Genomic DNA, 19,711 nt, shown 5'->3' with positions numbered 1-19,711 from the left:
TTTTTCTTTGTTTACATCAGGTTCGGTTCTCTCGGTGACGGGAGAATATCAAGCTCGGTCAGAAAGTGTGCGATCTGGATGTCACCGTTCATTATTTAAGAGGAAGGTACCTGAGGGTGACAACACAACCGTAGTATTAGGAGTCGAGTGAATAAATCTTGAGCTTAAAGAGGTTCTTTACTATCATGTGAACGTATAGTAGCGTGCTTCAACGTCACGCTGATATGATGTGGGTGAACATTCTTATTATTCTCGAAAGTATGTTAGCCCAAATTAAGCAGGACCACCTGTGCACTGCGGCATCATTCATTCTCATTTATCTACATGCATCACACCCGTCAGTGCCGTAACGGATATAAATGTTCATTATGTCTATACCAGCTTGCATGTAGAGTTGTATTTTCATAAATAAATCCACTCTCATGGATTTTTCACCTTGCCGTCGCTATGTAGAGTCGCTCAAAAAATCCACATTTCTAGCCGTTCAGGCAAACAACTCAATGCTGAAAATATCCTAGGGATATGAGCAACGAATTTTAGGTAAATATAATAAGTATGAGAATATTGTCGCTGTTTGGGTATAATAACATACTGCGCAATGTTTCTTCTATCCATTAGGCCTATGTTCCCTAAGACTGGTCACGTCTCCAGCCACATATGGATATTTAGTCCATCAGAACAATTTTTGTTGCGTTAGTTTTCGGATTCAACGTCAAGAATTTCATTGCTTGGTCCGTATTGAATCGAGATTCACAAAGTAATAAACTAAAGTATGGGGGTCCACCTATTGAATACAAATTATATAGGAATTTTATACTTGTAAAAAACCAGTGTTACCGAGCTCGATAGCTGCAGTCGCTTAAGTGCGGCCAGTATCCAGTATTCGGGAGATAGTAGGTTCGAATACCACTGTCGGCAGCCCTGAAAATGGTTTTCCGTGGTTTCCCATTTTCACACCAGGCAAATGCTGAGGCTGTACCTTAACTAAGGCCACGACTGCTTCCTTCCCACTCCTAACCCATTCCTGTCCCATCGTCGCCATAAGACATATCTGTGTCGGTGCGACGTAAAGCAACTAACTAACTAACCAACCTTTACACATATGCATAGAAAAATGAATACAACGAATATTGTTCTGTTGGACTAAATTTCCATATGTGGCTGGGAGACGTTACAAGTCTTAAGTAAAATAACGGATAGTAAGAGCATTCGGAGAAATGACATTTCACGAACAGCAACGATATATTATTTATTTATTCCTAAAAATTACAATGCTTTCCTTAATCATTGTTATCCGGTCGATTAGATTAGCAGTTTGCCTTTTTCTACTACTACGAGCGCTTTTGATTTCGTGTGGCTATTTCTAGCTGAGTGCAGCCCTTGTAAGGCAGACCTTCCGTTGAGGGTGGGCGGCATCTGCCATATGCAGGTAACTACATGTTATTGTGGGGGAGGATAGTGTTATGTGTGGTATGTAAGTTGCAGGGATGTTGGGGACAGCACAAGCCCCCGAGCCACTGGAATTAACCAATGAAGGTTGAATTCCCCGACCCGGCCGGGAATCGAACCCGGGACACTCTGAAGCGAAAGCCAGTACGCTGAACATTCAGCCAACGAGTCGAACACTATGAGCGCTAATGTGAGTCAATGTAGAGTTTCACTTAAGCCCTTATAACTACCTTCGGTGTGGACATTTTTTAAAAAATGTAAAATTGCCTGAGGGTATTGAACCAAGGAACACATTACAGAAAGAATTATGTAAATAAGTTAAATTGGTTACAATTTGAATCAAAAATAAAACGACCGGGCAAGTTGGCCGTGCGCGTAGAGGCGAGCGGCTGTGAGCTTGCATTCGGGAGATAGTAGGTTCGAATCCCACTATCGGCAGCCCTGAAGATGGTTTTCCGTGGTTTCCCATTTTCACACCAGGTAAATGCTGGGGCTGTACCTTAATTAAGGCCACGGCCGCTTCCTTCCAACTCCTAGGCCTTTTCTATCCAATCGTCGCCATAAGACCTATCTGTGTCGGTGCGACGTAAAGCCCCTAGCAAAAAAAAAAAAAAAAAACGAGTAAAGAAATAAGCGATTTTAGGCTCTCTTCCCGAAATGCATTTAGGCAGGAAGTGGTTTTCGAAATTTGGTTTCTTCATTCTCATAGAGCTCTCTGTGACTCACAATTTGAAGTCTTTCAGGGCTCTTTAGCCCTCCAACTTTAGGCACAATTGAGGAAATTGCTCTATTTTACGTTTTTCATAGTATAGGGACCCCTACTTTTTCTGCTAAGAAACTGAAGAAATGACGAGCACATGGTACTGTACGTTCCTCAAATAGTATTTTATTATTTTATCAGAAAAATTACCGAAATGTAACTCACCTCCCATGTAGATGGGTTGTGGTGGTGATTTTGATCGTGATAATTATTTAAAAGGAAGTCCAATTCAGTGGCAACTTTTACAGCCTGCACAAGTTGAAATACGACAGTCTGAATTTCATAAACTGTGAGCATATCTTCTTTTTTCGTTTATTAACAGAAAGCTGTCTTGACAGTGAAAAGTAGATGCATGAGTCTTGGAGCCTCAACAGATGGAATCTGTCTTCAGCATGCTAGCTTACACATTTATCTACGGTAAATGGCAGACATACATGGAAAATGAGCTTGGGAGGATTACAGACCATCTGCTACAATTCCCTGCGCGGAGAATGTACATTCGCTCAAAAATGGAATGAGCGCAATATGGTATTGTATAAATCCCTCGCAGGTACACACTAGCGTTGCCACTGTCTTTCAAAAGGAAAAGAGTGAGACTCTTAATTGAATACTCTCAATACCTTTAGTGAGGACTCAAGAAAGGAGCATTCCACAAAATAACAAATCTTCCCGAAGTTTACTCATTTCTGACATGTAGGAAACTTCAAGTGATTGGCCCATATGAGTGCCTGATAACTACGTAGTTTAACTGAAACTATCATATCTAGGTGTCCCAGGATCCCAAATAAGGTTGCACATTAGCTGTTGGTTGGAGTGAGTATGGACAAAAATATAAAGAATACGTAGGGTAACCGTTGTCAGCGCTAGGATTCGATCTCCGTCCTTCGTACAATGAACTTTCTAACCTGTTGTGGACTAAGAATGAGAGGTGTTTTTTTTACAAGTTGCTTTACGTCGCACCGACACAGATAGGTCTTATGGCGACGAAGGGACAGGAAGGGGCTAGGAGTGGGAAGGAATCGGCCGTGGCCTTAATTAAGGTACAGCCCCAGCATTTGCCTGGTGTGAAAATGTGAAACCACGGGAAACCATCTTCAGGGCTGCCGAGAGGGGGGTTCGAATCCACTATCTCCCGATTACTGGATACTAGCCACACTTAAGCGACTGCAGCTATCGAGCTCGGTAGAATGTGAGTTTAATTGTTGTAAATAATAATAATATTAATAATAATGGCTTCACGTCCCACTAACTATTTTACGGTTTTCGTGGACGCAGAGATCGCAATTTAGTCCCGCAAGAGTTCTTTTACGTGCCAGTAAATCTACCAACACGAGGCTAACGTATTTGAGCACCTTCAAGTACCACCGGACTGAGCCAGGCTTGAACCTGCCAAGTTGAGGTCAGAAGACGAGCGCCTCAACCGTCTGAGCCACTCAGCCCGGCAGGTTTAAAGAAAATATGTTTTCTTATTTCCTCACATAGCTACCACATAGCGCGCGCGCGTATGTGTGTGTGTATGTGTGTGTGCGCGCGTGCTTACGACCGGATGCCTTTCCTGACGTCAAGCTCATCAGAGGATTTCATGAGATGAAATAAATTATGACGTGATATATGACATTAGTAAGGGAGAGGTTAACAACATCTGGAGCCGACACATAGTCTACTCCTGTCTAATAGTACAAAGGGATCTGCTCAAAGCTTAACGTCTCCATCGGATGAATGAAATACTATCAACAGCGTCTTACACCCTCACTCCATATGAACACTGCGGAGAGGAGAGGGTAGGAATTGAACCCAGGCTTTTGGCACGCAGTCTAATGATTATAGCCATTATAAATTGTACATCACCACCGCTCCTACGCCGGCCAACATTCTGATGGTGAAATTTCTTCAACCAGTGGGACTCAAACCAGCTATACGCGGTGTCAGACCATAAAAACTTGATGTCTTTACCACCATGTTCACCAGGCGGCCTCACACCCATATTAATAATGTGTGGTTGTGAAAATTGCGTCTGATCTCTCGAAGCTAAATCCAGAATATATGCTGCTTCCATATTAATTCTTATTCTTCCGCGTCTTCTGCTTCCACTGTAGCCAACCTCAGTTGTTTAGCCGCAGTTCATTGTTCTCAAGATACCTCTAAGTTGTTTGCTTCCAAGGAGTTAAGGTACGCCCTGTGGGACAATCTCCCGACACTAGGATATCTCCTAAACTCTATTACAGTTATGAAAATCCACAGCCTGTTTCCAGTCATTCGACCGGGTCAGGAATGGAATGAATACCATATAGCGGAGAGGATAGGAATTGTGTCGGCTGCCGAAGCCCGTCGCACTCCTCTGGGGCAATGATTAATGAATGACAGATGAACTGAGATGATATTGGAGAGTGTTGCTGGAATGAAAGATGACAGGGAAAACCGGAGTACCCGGAGAAAAACCTGTCCCACCTCCGTTTGTTCAGCACAAATCTCACATACAGTGACCGGGATTTGAACCACGGAACCCAGCGGTGAGAGCCCGGCGCGCTGCCGTCTGAGCCACGGAGGTTCAACTCTATTACAGTTATTCAGACGTTAAATTATTATTATTATTATTATTATTGTTATTATTATTATTGTTTCGTATAGGCCAGCTAAGGACCGCGACATTTAACTATTACATTTTGGAATGGGCTTTGATGTTTGCCCAGTAGTTGCGCATCCTCAGGCTGTGTTGCTCCTTCCTCTCCTTTGTCCAAAGGGCGCCAGTCTTCTTCGTTGGTAGTCTGTCCTGGAACTCCTTATGTTTAAGTATCTTACTGAGTGTTGTCCGATCCTTTAAGTTTCCTTCTGTTTTTCCTAGTTCCTGTAGATCTTTATCCACTTCCATCAACCATGGTGACTTGGTCTTCCTATTTTGCCAGTAGCTGAGAATCCGGTTGGTCAACCTGGTCGGAAGCATCCTATAGATGTGCCCATAGAATGCTGGGAGTCTCTTCCTTGCTACATTCGTTATTCTTTCACAGTACTTACAGAGCTCTTGGTTAGACAGTCTTCTATAACCGTCACCTTCCTTGACTGGCCCCAGAATCTTCCTGATTCTTTCTTCCCCGGATTTCGAGTTTTTCCATTAGTCCCTTCCTGTTGAGTGTTAAACAATCTGAAGCATATAAGGCTTCAGGGCGGATGACTGTCCGGTAGTAATTCATCTTAGTATTACGAGAGAGTCTTTTTATTATAGGTATTCTTCGTCAGTTGGTAGGCCATCTCAAGCCTGTTAACTCGAGTTGACAAAGCTGTTCCTTCAGTGAGATTAGATTCCAACCATTCTCCCAAGTACTTAAACCTGTTGGTTTTCCTGATCTCTCCCTGTCTCATGTCTGTGATGAATTGTGTTTATCAAGAGATACATGTAGCCCAAACTTTGCTGCTTGTTGTCTGAGAACATTTAGTTGTTTCACTGAAGTTCCTATTGAATTAGATATAATGGCTAGGTCATCGGCAAACGCCAGACAGTCAACATTGAGCTCATTGCGCTTATGTCCCAGATAAATGCCACTTGGAATCTCCTTTCTAGCTAATTCCTTTCGCCACTCTCTTATTACCTTTTCCAGGGCACAGTTAAAGATGAGAGGGGACAAACCATCTCCCTGTCTCACTCCTGATTTAATTTCAAAACTTTCTGATATGGTTCTTCTGAACTTTACTCGTGACCTGGTGTTGCTTAAAGTCTGTTTGATCGGGCGAGTTGGCCGTGCGCGTAGAGGCGCGCGGCTGTGAACTTGCATCCGGGAGATAGTTGGTTCGAATCCCACTATCGGCAGCCCTGAAGATGGTTTTCCGTGGTTTCCCATTTTCACACCAGGTAAATTCTGGGGCTGTACCTTCATTCAGGCCACGACCGCTTCCTTCCAACTCCTAGGCCTTTCCTATCCTATCGTCGCCATAAGACCTATCTGTGTCGGTGTGACGTAAAGCCCCTAGCAAAAAGAAAGTCTGTTTGATTAGGTTGTGGGACTTCTCATCTAGTCCTAGTTCCTGCAAAATCTTCGTAAGAGTAGGTCTGTCCAATGACTCATACGCCTTTGTAAATTCGACGAAAATGACAACGTATTATTATTATTATTATTATTATTATTATTATTATTATTATTATTATTATTATTATTATTATTATTATTATTATTATTATACACTGCATGTTACAAATAGCAATCAGTTTCATTTTATAGTAATTTAAAACAGCAGTAACCAATACATTAACGCTAAGATTATTTACACCACATTTTGTCAAACATTTTACCAGACTCAGAAAATTACCTGTCCACCTCCTATTATCAATGATCAGGGTAGTTCCTTTCGGTTGAGAGGGCCCCGGGTTCAATTTATGGCTGTACCTAATAATTTAACTGCATATGTATAATTCCCCTAGCTTGGGGACTGTGTTGATGTGTTCACGGTACCCTTAATACACATCAATTCATCTACACACAGCACACTATATTATCAACCGTGACAGAAATACGCAATAGTCAACACATCCCTTTATGAAAAAAATAGTGTCGTGAAGGGCATTCAGCCGTAAAACTTGACCAGATCTTGAAGAGTTGCTTAAAATGGGAAAAGGACAAGAGAAAAAGAAGAAATGTTGGTCGTGGTAGTGGTGGGTGATGATAATTGTTTTAAGAGAATAGACAACTGTGCAACCATCCTCTATTAACACTTTTTTTTTTGCTAGGGGCTTTACGTCGCACCGACACAGATAGGTCTTATGGCGACTATTAACACTAATCAGAGGGGAAAATAAAGGAGTCCAGCACTTCGGAAAATGAAGGTATCGGCCAGGAAAAGATAGCGGCCACGAAGAGCTTGAAAATGAAAGACACTCTAGACATCAACATCTAATACCGTAGGAGTCGTAAAGATTAAAAGTTGACTAACAGAGGTCGGATAGGATAGTTGAAAGTGAAGAGAATGACACAAGTAAGTGGAAGAAATGCCATGCCTCAGCTGACGGCCTCGTGTTCGCAATCCCAGGTTGCCAAATTAAGACCCCCTGGGCCCCTTTTATTCACCTCTTACTACAGGCAAGGAATACCGATGATGTTATTATACCACCGTGACCCACAGGGGCAAGAAGAAAATGACAACGGAAATATATAAAATCACTTTCCTGGTAGGGGATGTAGAGCAAATAATGTCATTGTATTTAAATTAATTGTACGTTTGAGATTGAATTTTAAATATACCTTGGTATATTTTCACTGATCATTATGTTTTCGCGGGTTGTGCTACACAGTAAACATATGTACTGTGCATGTACTGAACATAGCAACACTATATTTCTTAAAAACGCAGACATTTTGATGCTAAAGCTTTTCAGTTCTCCTGTTTTGTGGCAAATACAGGGTGCTAGGGGTATGCCTGCAGATATTTCTTCTAGCAATAGAAAACGATGAGACGAACCACTATATATCAAACTTTTAGTAATCCTCGGAAGTTGTTTTCGAGAGCAAAGGGGTACGATGTTTGTAGAATAGGTGGTATGCCTTGTTCTAGTGGACGAATAGCTTCCTTTTGAAACAGGCGAGTCACGCGCCATCCGTGCCAAACTGGTTTCTGTTTATGTTTACGAGCAAATGTACTACTGTGATAGCTGAACGCTACCTATGTAATGCACGAGATGTTACGTAACATACTTGTCAAACTGGTTTTATGTTTAAGAGCAACTGAACTACGGTAACAGCTGAAGGCGGTTACAACAGTAGTGTACGCCATGTTACGTTACATTCTCACCAGACTGGTTTTGTTGTTGTTAGTATTTAGTCTCCGTCTTAGGGGCTTCAGACAACCCTGGCCATCGGTTTCGGACCCTGGAGATGTATCGAATTGTCAGCGTTAATAATGGTTCATTTGCTATTAGGTCCTTTAGGGGATTGGGATATCTGTGGGCATCAGTCCCGTGGTCTAGTGAGTATGGAAATGACTTGAAAACCTGTGTCGGTGCGGGAACTGTACGAGCGGGTGATATAGTTATTGGTTGGGATAGGCGCGCTGGGACGTGAAATACGGTGCGATCACCATTGTGCATTGCGTAAAGGTAGAAGAAAGATGGCAGTTCCTTACGCCAACGAAAGCAGTCATGGGATAGGATGTCCAAATGAGTAGCATCGGAATTGAATTATCGAAACACATCGAACGTTTAGTTTCAAAGGAATAATGGACATGGTATACAACTAAATAAATTAAAAGTACTTACATTTCGTGCCTCCTTCCGGGCTGAGTGGCTCAGACGGTTGAGGTGCCGCCCTTTTGACTCCAACTTCGCAGGTTCGAACCTGGCCCAGTCCGGTGGTATTTGAAGGTGCTCAAATACGTCAGCCTCGTGTCGGCAGATTTACTGGTACATAAAAAGAACTCCTGCGGGACTAAATTCCGGCACCTCAGTGTATCCCGAAACCGTAAAATAGTTAGTGGGACGTAAAGCCATTATTATTATTATTATTATTATTATTATTATTATTATTATTATTATTATTATTATTAGGTCATTGAAAGCTGAAATACGTGGAAGAACATGGTAAAATATGCGCGCTTTGAGAGGAAACAAGATGAAAGGTACGTCACGTGAGGCAATATCGGTCGCAGTACTTAACTGTAAATTACTATGCGTAAGACGAGAACCAGGTCAAGCTCGTGGGGATGAATCAGCTGTATAAACATCAAACATACACATCAAAAAATCTAAGAAACGTAAACAAGGTTACACGTTAGAGACATATAGCTATTAATCTAAACGCCAAGCCGACGTTCGCTTTCATAGTACAGATGAGTTATCAAATTATACACAATTCACAGATGTCGAACGTATCTAAGAAGATTCCGCCACAACTACATCCTGCATTTTACTATGATTGTGGTTATAACAAATCGCAGCAGATTACGCTACTGCATGTTAAGATGATGTTGGTAGAATACAGACATAAGGCTGCGGTGAAAGAAGAGGAAGAAGTAGGTAACGAGAACCACATAATCAAGCAAGACAGAGCCGAAGATTAGAGAAGTCACATTAGTGACACAGGCATAAGAGTGGCGTGGTCGTAGGAACTACAGTCGCATTAGTAACACTCTGTTGTAGAAAATAATGAACTAACATGCAGGAGGGTCTCCGTAATTCCAGGTGGACGGTAACAAGACTATATCGAATAGAAAAGCACGGATTTACGAACGTAGACCAAAACGCCTGTGTACAAAAAATGTATCTCTGTTAAAGATTACAGTACAACAGTTTAGAAAACAAAAACATACAGATTGCCTTACACTAAAAGAAATTTTAAACTTTCTATTGTAAATTAATAAACACTCTAGGCAACCCCCTTAAGTTAAATGTTAACTTACACTGTAGTTCCTATTTCAGTAGAGATGAATATCAATCATTTTATTGATTTTTATACGTGATAATGATGATGATGTTTGCTGTTTACGCCCGGAAGAACGTGGGTTCGAATCCCCGTCAGGAAGTCGTAAAATTTAGGAACCGACATTTCCAATTCCGGAGGTGCATATGGCCCTGAGGTTCACTCAGCCTACACCAAAATAAGTACAAGGTTAATTCCTGGGGGCAAAGGCGGCCAGGCGTAAAGCTAACCACTCTACCACATCACGTGCCGAGGGTACGAATGATGGAAGACTTTACCTTCCACCCCTCCAAGGGCCTTCATGGCCTGTATGGCGATGACTTTGCTTTGCTTTTTCATCGTGTAAAATCCACGTGGTTCTGCGTAGTCGAAGCGACATGTCCTCTGAAAGCTCTAATAACGTACTGTGTCTACAGGAGCAAGGTAACATTAATAAAAAGATTATTAGTCCACGTAACCGACCTCCCACTACACCAATCCAGGTATTAATTCAGAACCGCTGCTGGAATAGGGATGTTCCACAGCCCATAAGTGGGATATAGTGGGTTCGAACCCCTCTGTCGGTAGCCCTAAGGATGGTTTTCCGTGGTTTGCCATGTCCACACCAGCCAAATGCTGGGGTTGTTCCTTAATTCAGGCCATGATTGCTTCTTCACGATCCTTGCCCTTTCCTGTCCCGTCGTCGTCGTAAGATATATATTTGTCGTAGCGACGTACATCAACTCGTAAAAAATGGTAATCAGTTGTGAAAGACACTGCACCCGTTGAATGTGGTCAGGATGCACTCGCTCTTCATGCAGTGTCCTACGTATGGTCCAAGCTGGTACACCAACAGCACGTGTTATACTACGCGTACGGCGCCCGGGATCATTGTTTACTATTGTCAGGATGTCTTCTTCCGCGTCTAGGATTACACGTTGCCGTTCAGCTCTCGCTTTTCAAAGCGTGATGTAACACATACTGTATCGCGAATACGCTGCAGAACAGCAAGTATCGTTGCTGGATTCAGCACGCATCTGTTGCGAAGCCTTTCCCGAAAGATTCATGGAGGGCGACATGTGTTCTGTTCTGCCACACGATACACTAGCAGCATATCATGGTATTCGTGGTATTCATATACTGGCATTATTCAAATACTACTACTACTACTACTACTACTACTACTACTACTACTAGGAAGTAACTCGCGTACTAGTACGGACAATAATTCGCATCTCTGACAGCTGTTATTCAGGTCAAAGTCAGAGAGAGAGCGCATAACTCTAGTCCGGTTTCATGTAGGGGGCGGGGAACTCGTCCAACCACATTCCCGTCGCTAGGAACAGCAGACAACCGAACTGACACGTGGCAGGTCTAGTGCTTTTGTCGAACTGCTTACGTGGAATATTCTCCCGCAGTGTGGTTTCAATATCATAGATTTTTGGGAGCCCAACTCGCCGTATGCAGAAACACCCCGTGTTGACGTGTACGTATATAAAGTTTCTTACGTCAACGAAAGAATGCATGGGATAGGATTTCCAAGTGAGTACTATCGGAATTGAATTGTCAAAGCACTTAGAACGTTTTGCTTCATGCCATTAAGAGAGATGTCAAAAAATAAATAAATTAAACGTACCTTCCTTTCGTGTTTCCAAACGAAAAGAACATGTTTAATGGTAAACAAAAGCATTCTAGCTTACTGCTGCTTTTGCAGTGCCTATTAAACGTATCAAAATAAACGTTGCCAGGCTGAGTGGGTCAGACGGTTCAAGCACTGGTTTTATGAACTTAGCAGGCTCGATCCTGGCTCAGTCCGCTAGTACTTAAAGGTGCTCAAATACGACCGCTTCTGATCGGTAGATTTACAGGCACGTTAAAGAAAACCTGTGGGCAACATTCCGACACCGCGCGTCTCCATTGGCACGTAAAGATTTATTATTATTATTATTATTATTATTATTATTATTATTATTATTGGGCGAGTGGGCCGTGCGACTAGGAGCGCGCGGCTGTGGGCTTGCATCCGTCGAAAAGCCACTAGCATTATTATTATAATAACTGTGTTAGTCTGTTATTACTATTATGAAAATAAAAGGTAATCGCCCCACTCAACGTTGCTCGTAATCTGTCAGAAAACACTAAAGAAAGTGAACTTTTAACAAGTGCGAATTATTATTATTATTATTATTATTATTATTATTATTATTATTATTATTATTATTATTATTATTATTATTATTATTATTATTATTATTATTATTATTGCAATTCTCCGAAATTACCGAAACATGTTCTTACAAATTGTTTTACGTCGCAGCGACACAAATAGGTCTTACGGCGACGATGGGAGAAAAGGGGGATACAAGTGAGAAGGAAGCGTTCGAGACCTTAATAAAGGTACAGTCCCAGCATTTCCCTGATGTGAAAATGGGGAACTACGGAAAACCACCTTCCATGCTGCCGACAGTGGAGTTCGAACCCACTATCACCAAAATGCAAGCTCACAGCTGCGCGCCCCTAACCGCACGACCAACTTACTCTAAGCTCTAATGCCGGTCTGAGTAGCTCGGACGATAGAGCGCTGGTCTTGTGATCCCACCTTGGCAGGATCGATGGCGAATCAGTTCGGTGGTATTTGAAGTTGCTCAAATACGCTTATCTCGTGCCTGTAGATTTACATGCATTTAAAAAAAATACTGCGGTACAAAATTATGGCACTTCAGCGTCTCGGAAAACCGTGAAAATTAGTTAGTGGAACGTAAAGACATTATCATTATTATTATTATTATTATTATTATTAGTAGTAGTAGTAGTAGTAGTAGTAGTAGTAACATTATTATTACGGAAAGTTTAATTAAACGGGTCCATTACAGTCATCATTTTACCTATCGGCACTTACTGTCCAGTAATTAGCCTTCTGCCCGCCTCTGTGGTATAGTGGTTAGTCTGATTAGCTGCCACTCCCGGAGGCCCGGCTTCGATTCCCAGCTCTGCCACGAAATTTGAAAAGTGGTACGAGGGCTGGAAGGGGGTCCGCTAAGCCTCGGGAGGTCAAATGAGTAGAGGTGGTTCGATTCCCACCTCACCCATCCTGGTAGTTTCCCACTTCTCCAGGCAAATGCCGAGATGGTACCTAACTTAAGGCCACGGACGCTTCCTTCTCTCTTCCTTGTCTATCCCTTCCAATCTCCCTATGCCCCCGCAAGGCCCCTGTTCAGCATAGCAGGTGAGGCCACCTGGGCGAGGTACTGGTCATTCTGCCCTGTTGTATCCCGACCCAATGTCTCCCGTTCCAGGACACTGCCCTTGAGGCGGTAGAGGTGGGATCCCTCGCTGAGTCTGAGGGTAAACCGATTAGGAAAATGATGAATAAGCCTTCTATTAGAAATGCTCTGCGGCAATTCCACAGTAGCTCTTCTTCCTTCGAGCAATGTTCACGCATGGATGCAACTACGGTTTTTGAAATTTGTCTCATTAATAACCATTGCAGTGAATACTTGTAGCCTTTTATTTCAGTGTCCACCGTCCTTTCACTGACCTGAAAAGTGTATGAATAAGCATTGACAACTCGCATTGTCTATTGTCAGAAATTCATCGTAGCCTGTCGCAATAATATCATATAAATGTTGCGCCCATTTTTCATTTACTTATTAACTATTTCCTCTCATTTTATCAGCTTGGATCACTGATTAATGCCATTGACGTCTTATAAATCACACACAACTATACAACACTTGATTCGTATATATGTGCTGGTATGGATCTTCGACTCACTGTAAGGATTCTGTGTACTTTTCACAAAGAGTACCCTGGACCGGTTTTCGAGTACAGCAAGTGGAGTGGCACGTGAGTCAACCTCTCCAACTTGCCAAGCCTTTAGGGGAAGTGCACAACAACATGTGTTGGCCCGCAATAAGAAACAGGTTCAACAAGCCCTATACTCTGCTACTGTACTGTGTAGAGATGAGAAGAATGCAAGAATGAGGAATGTAGCCTGCAAGCACGAACTTCCTGTTCTGCCCAGACAGATTGCCTCTTATCTGCTCTTATCTGCTGCACGAAAACATTCACTCACACTTTGCAGTTTGCTGGATTACAACTGACAAGAGCGAAGAGCTGCCAGTAAAAGATAATATACAGTCGCCTGGGTAGTAGCGGAGTTGCTATGGTAACAATTACGTCACTGGCTCTGCTGGTGAAAACCCCTTCACCCCGTGCCTCACCGGGCATGTGCATTCTTCTGATCTCCCAACAATACTTCCACTACGCGTGGACAGAATGACATAACCGGCGTATCCTGCTACGGCCGTTCAAAACACATTAGGTCCTGAGATATTTGGCTCAGTTATGGGCAAACTACTGTAATAGAAGAAGTTAAAAAGTACATAGCATATATTGTGAGATGTGTTTTTCTTTGCCGACTAGTTTAATATCTGCAGGTATACCCCTAACACTCTGTATATTTAATATGAATAATAAGTGGAAAAGCTGAAACCTTAATTGCAACGTTCATGGGACTCCTATTCTACACTCTACATCCTGAATAACTATAAAAAATTAAAATAAGAATAAAGAAAGTATTTTCCTTCCTGACTATTATGAATTCCCTTCCGGTCGTAAATCATTTCATTCTACCAATATATATGATAAATGCGCTGCATTTAGCTCGTTGTAACATTATCACTACTCGTCAAGTTCCGTAATCGCCGACTCCCTTTAAGCGTGTTCCACGAGCTCCGAATGAACGCTTTCGTGTGAATATTTACAGAGAGGCAGTTAGTGTCTGCAGAGTTTAAAGCGATTATCCGCTATCGATTGTCGATACAGCTATCGCATCCCTACAGTCGGGGCTGATCGATGGATAACTGAAGGAAGTCCCTGACTTTGAGGTAGAGTTAACTTAATGAATTAGCCCGTCTTCTGCTCTTGAAGTAAGAGTAATGTTCACTTACAGGAACGTTTTGTCCCACTGACAAATATTCAGCCTAGATTTCTTCCTCGTAAAGTTCAGGGCACCCTGATATAAACTAAGCCTCTCCTCCGAATTAGCCCCAAAACAAAAATGAAATAATAAAACTACACATTTAAATTAAATAATTTTGTTGTAGGGAAGACTGTTACTACAAAAGATATTTGTAAATAATTCCCAGGATCAGTATACCTAGAACATGAACTACGAATTTCCAGTGTAAATGAGGTATAGCTAATATCTTAAAATTATTCAATCCATCCTTGTAATATACCCATACATTAGCTAGAAAAAAGCCTTTTGTTTACAGTGCAGTATGTCTTGTGATATGGACTAGAACTAAATATTTTACCTTCGTTGACCTGTCTGTCTCATCATTGGATTTGACGATACGAAAGTGGCTAAGTCATTCCCGCCAACAATTTTTTCAGGGATTAAAAGTTGTAAAGTTTCGTTTTCCATATAATTTAGAGCATGAAAAATAAATATTTTCTTATAAAACATTCATAGTTAAATTCATTTTCCAGAAAAGGTGGGGTCATATGTGATCAATATATTAATAATGGTGAGAAAAATTACAAGATTTCCAATTTCTTCATACAATTTATATATTATTATATTGTACACTCCTTCCCTTTTTTTTGTTCAATACTTCAACTAATTTTTTCAGAGTATAGAGAAACACTTTTGGAAATATGTGGAACAGAGAAAAAAATCACAAAATATTTGTACAGTTAGAGTTAGTTTCCACAACATTCTTGAACTTTTGGTAGCACGTACTCATATAGAATAGGTTCTGGGACTTCAGCTTGGAACTGAACTTCTTCTGACATTCTCTTCTTTAGCACTTTCTCTACGTTTCCTGGAAAACACCAAAACAGTTGCGGGAATTCTTGAAACACCAAAAACCATTACAAGTACTACAGTATATTAGGAGCTGGTTTTTACATCTACTTTTCTGCTGTTGGTAGCAGATTGCTCATCTCCTTTGACTTCGGACTTGACAATTAGATGTGTGATTTGGCTTCCTTTATTTCCTGCTCTTGTTTGTGGAGGTTGGCGCCAGCTACTTGTGTAACTGCCGATCAGTGCTCGGACGACCCAAATACTGCCGTCACGTAGTACTGCCATTCCTTATGCAGCCAGTCCCTGTTATGAGCAGTGTGAAAATATCGCTCATAGTATCGATTGGTGTGTGCTTTTAAGTAAGCTTGGAAGACTTATATATCATAGCAGCAACTGGCCAGGCGAGGAAAGCAACGGAAAACGACCTCACGCCTTAATTCCTTAAAATGCCTTTTCAGCAACCCATAAACCATCTATGACAGCTATTGGCATAGTCATTGAGGATGAAACAAGCCTTTGGCCTGAATATCTAGGACAGTCGTAATGATAAATAACGAGTACTCTTGATACCAGGAATTCATGGCCATTGTAAGTTAATTATATTCTTTTGTGATAACAGCAGATTTCTATTAAGTTTTCAATTTTATTCTTTCGAATCTATATTTAACTGTTAAATATTTTAACATTCTTGGTCGAGGAAGTCGTCACATTTATTAACAATATTCTGTAAACGTTCAACACTCATAAAAGCTTGTAATGAACAGAATCTCTCATGGCTCATTACTCGAAAATATTGTGAATGCATAGTGGTCCTAGGATTATGCTAACTGGATTCACCCAGCTTCCTGGAGGAAAATAAGGAGTAACTTGACACGAATGGTAATGGTAATTCATTATGGTACTGTCCGACTCGTTGGCTGAACGGTCAGCGTCCTAGCCTTCGGTTCAGAGGGCCCCGGATTCGATTCCCGCCCGGGTCGGGGATTTTAACCTTAATTGGTTAATTACAATGGCACGGGGACTGGGTGTACGTGTTGTCTTCATCATCATTTCATCCCCATCACGACGCGCAAGTCGCCTACGGGGGTCAAATTGAAAGACCTGCACTTGGCGAGCCGAACCCGTCCTGGGATATCCCGGCACTAAAAGCCATACGACATTTCATTATGGTACTATTGTATTTCGAACATGGATATATTTAAAATCCATGCTGCTCAAAAACTATATATTTCGAATTCACATGTTGTAACTCCATGAAATTGTCTGTGACGCCATCCCTATCTTAATGGAGTGCCATAAGTGACCTATTCTTGGCGATCTATGGAACAAGTTCCCCGATATAGAGTAAAGAGATTAATGGTGAATTAATATTCATATTTCGACGACGGTTGATGTTCCTGACTATAAAATGAGACAGACTCGTTAATTTTCTGCTACTTGCACAAACGCGATCACAAGAATTTCGGGTAGAAAAGAAAACAGGTAACGTTTGGGCAAAGATTTTGGCCAACCCTGAGGATGAATTAGAAGTAGCCAAGCCAACGTCACATGTGTTCGTCTTCCAGGAGGTGTAGCTTGCGAATTTTTTCGGGAACTGATTAAGATGTTTCTATGGTTTAACATTCTGGCTATACTAGCTTTTCCTAATCAAGGAAAACAGTTAATGAACTGTAATTTAATTGCGAAGAAGTGTGCACGATATAATCCCACTCCAATATATGGCATTTCATTGTTTGATCAGGGCTGACAATAACTCCACAGGAACGGTATTCCAAACGCCCTTGCGTCTCTACTAATCATAATTATTTAATGCCAGGTTAATTTTACTTTGGATTTTAGAATAAAATTATTATTATTATTATTATTATTATTATTATTATTATTATTATTATTATTATTATTATTAAGGGCCTATATTAACGAAAATAAGGGCCATTCTTTCTTACAGTGGTTGAGCGTGATGCCATTTGATAATGAAGTCATTAGGCGAGACCGCCAACATTTCAGCCAGACTTCGCACACATGAATTACAAAGAAACTGGAAAATATGACCCTCAATGAGGTGACACACTCATTACGTCTGTTGCTTTTAAGGAGCCATGTGGTCCCTCCCTTCATTCCCCTCCCTCTTCATTGTCGAACCAGTGGGATGTGTGGGCAGGCGGGGAATCAAGTCTTACCATCCGCGTGTGTTTCGTTCATGCTAGATATCATTGTACTTCGTTTTCTCCACCTTCCCTCACTCTTCAGATGTGTGCATGTGTTAACGCGTCTAATGTATGTGACGAATGAGAGAGTGTTGTAAGCAGTTAGTGGGTGGTTCTGAGGGCTGTACTGATTTCTTGCCTGAAATGAATATTTCTGGCCACAAGATACTAAGGATTTCGAGTGAACTTACGATAAGCAGTTGTAGACTCATCGTTTATGAGTTAGTTTTTGCAACTGCAGCAGTAATGGACATGAGTGTCAGCAGAAGAGACAGAGCACTCCTCAACTGACAAATTTCAGACAGTTACTGTTACTATTATTTAGGTACTTAAAACATTGTAGGTCATCACATTATCTTTTCATGTATTACGGCGTACTGGAGAAAATATCTTAAACTCCCACCTCCCTCTACGATTTCCTTTTCTTTCATATTTTGAGAATAGCTCACCAGGTAGCGATGAACATTGAGGCGTCATGTTTCTTCGGCCTGATACCCTCATTAGCCTGTTCAAGTCCCGTTGATGAAAATAATTTTGACCATCAGGACGTTTGCTAAATGGGCATGGGAGGTGGCGGTAAACAACTTCTAATCACTAGATTGCAGGCGAAATATCTGGGGTTCAATTCCAAACCTCTCCACAGTCTTCATATGGAGTAAGGGCATATGATTGTCGATGGTGGCGATCCTTCCATCGACAGGGACTCTAAACACTGAGCGGATCCCCAGGTGTTATTTGTTGGGAGTAGCTAATGTGCCATCACCAGGTTCCAAACACTTTCTAGTAGATTGTCATCATGATCAAGAGATTAATCGGTCCGATTCCTTGGCTGAATGGTCAGCGTTGAGACCCTCGGTTCACAGTGTCCCGTTTTCGATTGCCGGCTGAGTCGGAGATTTTAATCGCGTCTCATTAATTATTGTGGCTTGGGGACTGGGTATATGAGTTTGTCCCAACACTCCCCTCTTCAAATTCAGACAACATACCACACTAACAACCACCACAAAAAACACTCAATAGTAATCACATCCATACATATGGGGTTGAGGTCAGGAAGGGCATCCGGCCGTATAACACCGCCAAACCCACATGTGTCACACAGTTCAAACCTGCGACCACACAGGTGTGGGAAAAGCGGTAGAATAAAAAAGAAGATCAAGGGATTCATCTCATTTTTTATTATTTTATGAATGATATATTTTAATATTTATAAATTATTCATGATTACTTCTGCTGTCCTACTCCCTGGCTGAATGGTCACCGTTTGGGGCTTCATTTCAGAGGGTACCGTGTTCGATACACACCTCGGTCGTGGATTTTAATCGCGTTAGATTAATTCATCTGACTTGGAACTGGAAGTTTGTGTTTCACACAACACTCATATCCACACAACACACCACGGTACCAAGCACCACAGAAACACGTAACAGTCCTCCAAAATAATGATCACCTCAACTCGGAGTTGGCTTCAGGAAGGGCACCTGGTCGTTAAACAGAGCCAGGTACTCTGTGCGACACAGTTCGCACCTGCGACCCCACTGGCGGTATAAGGAGAAGAAGAAGGTAAAAGATTACTGTTACTATTGCTGTTTTATTCTAATATAAAGTAATTTTAATGTATAAATAAGACTATGCACACTCCGAAGTTAGACTTTTCAAATATATTTATGTTCAATATGACTACGGTACACTACACGCATACGCTACGCGTCTGTTGACAGTACTGTTCGTGTGTCGCATTTGACCAAGTGTCCGACTCGTTGGCTGATTGCTCAGCGTACTGGCCTTCGGTTCGTTTCCCGGCCGGGTCGGAGTATTTAATCTTCATTGGTTAATTCCACTGGCCCGGGCCCTGGGTGTTTGTGCTGTCCCCAACATCTCTGCAATTCACACACCACACAAAACACTATCCTGCACCACAAAAACACGCTCACCGTCGATGGCGTAGAACTGTATGGCTGAGTTGTCAAAACGTAGGAATCCCGGGTTCCATTACTTTCCGGGACAAAGAGTTTAAATGTTATACGATTAACTCCCTTCGCTCGGGGTCTTGTTTTTGTCTGTACCCCAACATTTTTGCGACTAGCACACAACACACACCGCA

The sequence above is a fragment of the Anabrus simplex genome, chromosome 1 (genome assembly GCF_040414725.1).
Source record: "Anabrus simplex isolate iqAnaSimp1 chromosome 1, ASM4041472v1, whole genome shotgun sequence".
NCBI lineage: Eukaryota > Metazoa > Arthropoda > Insecta > Orthoptera > Tettigoniidae > Anabrus > Anabrus simplex.
The sequence above is the reverse complement of the archived record's forward strand: the minus strand, read 5'-3'. Positions refer to the sequence as shown.